Source organism: Echinops telfairi, unplaced genomic scaffold, assembly GCF_000313985.2.
Source record: "Echinops telfairi isolate 266 unplaced genomic scaffold, ASM31398v2 ScPeMD7_60;HRSCAF=208, whole genome shotgun sequence".
Taxonomy (NCBI): Eukaryota; Metazoa; Chordata; class Mammalia; order Afrosoricida; family Tenrecidae; genus Echinops; species Echinops telfairi.
In genome coordinates, this window is record NW_022103958.1 from 36,179,391 (window position 1) to 36,183,106 (window position 3,716).

A 3,716-nucleotide genomic window follows, 5' to 3' on the forward strand; every position below is an offset into this window, starting at 1 on the left:
TAAAGGACAGACCCGAATGGCTACTGGGATCCACTGGTCAACAACACACATCCGAAGGACATACGGTTAGGAATTCAGTGTCAAAAGAGCAACCCACAGGGTTAAAGGACAAATTAGAATTACATTTTGATTAAATATTTGAATGAGGAATGGCTTTGTAATCTTAACTAATGTAAGTGCAACATGAGACAATTGTTCGATTGGACTATATCACACTAGAAGATGTTTGGATGTGGAAACTCAACACATCAATTAAAAGGGAAACAGTGTTACAAATGTCAAAGGATTAATAGCCTTCCTGCGTGGAGACTTGATAAAAATGGATAAGAAAAACACACAGTTTTCAGGAGAGAATGGGGAGAAGTTGTGAACATTCTTTCATGGAACAAATAGGAGAGAGCTCTATGATTAATCAGTACTTGAACAGTGTCTCAGCTACACTAATCAGAGCAATAACAATTACATTAGCAGCTCGAGGCTCCTCCCTTTTTTCCCCATCAAAATTAGCGAAGATGAGAAACAAGAACGCAGACACGTGCAAGCACCAGAGAACAGGCCGCTCCTACATCGCAGAGAGGGGTTCACAATGACCCACCCTTCTAGGAAGATCATTTGCCAACAAGTATCTGAAACTTACCATATGGAAATAATTAGAATTCAAAGATCTTCATTAGAGCCTTATCTAGTATCGTGAATAATTAGGAAAGCTTGTCGCACCACAACGGAGACATCATTAGAATTCAACCATGGTTCCTCCATCCATGGGCTGATGAAGTTCTTCCCAGTGCCCATCACCATGCAGCAATGCTAACAGCACGGTGTTAAATCACAGCGCTGGATACACACCTGTGTGGTGATGCTCGTGCCTGCAGATGCGAGCTCATGCTGACTCTATGTGTGAGAGGTTAGAAGGGTCCCCCAGCGTTTCCTAGGCTAGAATCCCTAAAGGAGCGGACAGCTTCATTTTACTCCCACGATGCAACTGGGTAGGTTGGACTGGCTAACTCTCTGGTGAGCAGCTGGAGGTGTAGCTACTGTGCCGCGGGAGCCTGGGGACCCAGTGTGAATACAACCCTGCACAAAGAGACACCACAGAGGCCTCATTCTAAAATGTCAATGATACAGAGTCGGTGGGCATGGCCCCTGCACAGAATGTGACACGCACGTTTGTGAAGGATTCCATATTTTTAAAAGGAACAGGGCAAAACCAAAAGAGACACAATTCAAAAGATCAACAGCACGTGTGTCAAACTACATGCGTGCCATCTGTCGAATGGACAATTCTGGGGCCTTCTCTTCAATCAAAATGACCGTGCACAGACACATGACCCTGTAAATTAAACAAACTGAATCAGAAACCATGGCATCAGGCTAAATTTGAACTAGAACACACAAATCAAAGGGGTTGAGAGAGTTCCCTAACCCTGCTGGGTGGGGTGGTCGGTCCTGTGACTGGGCCTCCAGCCTCCATTCACTCTGTCTCCCACGTTGTGCTAGGGTTCTGGAGAGTTCTCTTCTACCACCATCTAGAAATGTATCAGGATTGAGGGAAACCAGTCCGTGTCACCCCTCATCCGTAGCAATCTGGTTCGGGTAACCCTGGCGCATGCCAAAGCCTCTTCTGAGATGTCCGTCAAATGTGTATAAAGTGTATACTACTTGTGGAATTCCTTCGAATGTGTATAAAGTGTGTACTTGTGGAATTCCTTCGCTCCCTTCCAGGTACGAATATGGTGCATGTGGTCCCAATTGCATCTGTGGTTGTCTTGAAATTTTAAGAGAAACAACCTATAGGCCAACCCAATAACAAGGGCTTGGGGATAGGGAGGAACTGGGTGGCTAGAGACTCCCCGCCCTGTTCCCCTCAGGGTTTCTCCTTTGAGCGAACCTGTTTATAATGCATTTAGTTGGTTGGCAGCTGCTTGCTTCTATTGTTCATTGCTATCTTGAGAATTCCTGACACACTGTAAAGGGCATGACCCAAGGACATGTCATAAAACTACACGAGAAGGAAGACATGAGTTTAACTTTGCCCTTTGGAGAAAAAGGCCTAGAAATAATTCTATCAGGAAGAGGTGGAAGGGACCCAGGGGCAGAACACCTCTTCAGAGACAATGACTGGCACAGCACATCACAATGACAGCTCGGCTCAATAGCCCGATGGTCCTGCTAAACCACGCGGATTGGAGGAAGTAAAAATGAACTCTTCAGGCAGAGAGGGATGCATTTGTCCTCTTGACCTGCTCAAAAGGCTTGAGATGGCTTGGCCAATCATCTTGACTGAACCCTGATGGGACCACAGGCACATAACCCAGTGGCATGTGTCAGTGGTTCCTGCCCCTAATCACTGATCCCATCGACAAGTACCCAGCTAGGAACGGAGGCAGAGGAAGCTTTGCAAGATCTCGGTGGTCCCTGGTTTTGTATTTGAGAAAGAAAATCCTCAGCTTATCCAAGCAATTCTCACTTTGAAATTAAATATGAGTTGCTGTCAAGGTTTATGTGAAGAATTGAAAATAAAACAAAACAAAACAGATCCTATTTGATATGAAGGCTTCCAGGAGATTTCTTCTATCTGGTAGATGCTCTACTACGCCACACAGCCATTCGACTGTTCATTCAAACTTCTGTTCATTCAACAAATATTTACTGGGACTTACTGTGAGCCCTGCATGGTGTTTGGGCTGAGAATTTTCAAATGAATAGAAGGCATGTATTTAATATGGTATAGCTGGGCTGCAATCCACATGGTTGGCAGTTTGAAACCACCAGCAGATCCACAGGAGAAAGACTGTGCTTTCTACCCCATTGAAGTTACAGTCTCAGAAACCCATAGGGGGCCACTTTGAGTCAGCCTTGAGTTGATGGCTGTGATGCCAGTACCTTCATAAGAATTTGAATCTATGTATTGCATTCCATTTACTGAAAGAGTGCTTATCATTTCAATTTTACTGATGAGGAAACTAGGGATCAGACAGCTACTTGCCCAAAGTCACGGAGCCACTTAGAGACAGAATCAGCACTCACACCAAGAGCTTGCACACCCTTCACCCTCTGTCAGTGGGAGAAAGGAAACCCAAAGCATGGCTCGTCTCCCATGGGATCAGTGTGGTCACAAGGGGGTATTCATGGCGCCAAGGAAGCCAGGGAGGTTGCTCCCGGTTTTGTTGGGGGAAGTTTGAAAGACGCCTTGAGATGGATCCTAAGAGATGGTGAGCAAAGGAGTAGCGGGTAGGGAGGAAGTGTACTCCGAGCAAAGACCAGATGGGCACATGTGTGGAAATGGGCATCAGCATGGTGTGCCTGGCTCAGGGGAACACACCAAGTCCAGTGGGACTGGGGAAGCCATCCATGGGGCAGCAGCAGCAGCAGCAGCTGCAAAGATGAGAAATCAGAGTTTTATTCGGGAAGCTAAAAAATTTCAGCTTGAACTTGCAGCCTGGGGGCACACAGTCAGATTTGTTTTATAATGATAACCAGTGTGCTGGAGTGTGTGTGTGTGTGTGTGTGTGTGTGTGTGTGTGTGTGAGAGAGAGAGAGAGAGAGAGAGAGAGAGAGAGAGAGAGAGAGAGAGAGATCCAAGCGAGGAAGACCAGATGCACAGCAACGTGTTGGAGGAGGCTTTTAAACAAAATCCCAGGCACAAAACTGAAGAGGACTTGTACTATACAAGCCCCTCCCTGACAAGCATTAGAAGTTACCTCCCACCCGGAACT

General features: G+C 46.1%; 1 non-coding gene across 1 annotated transcript; it reads left to right on the forward strand.

The window, feature by feature from the left end:
- The first annotated feature begins 1,085 nt into the window (after positions 1 to 1,085).
- LOC115869939 lies at positions 1,086 to 1,189 on the forward strand. The gene has a single exon (XR_004046454.1). It is a non-coding gene; the product is annotated as a U6 spliceosomal RNA (small nuclear RNA).
- The last annotated feature ends 2,527 nt before the right edge of the window (positions 1,190 to 3,716 follow it).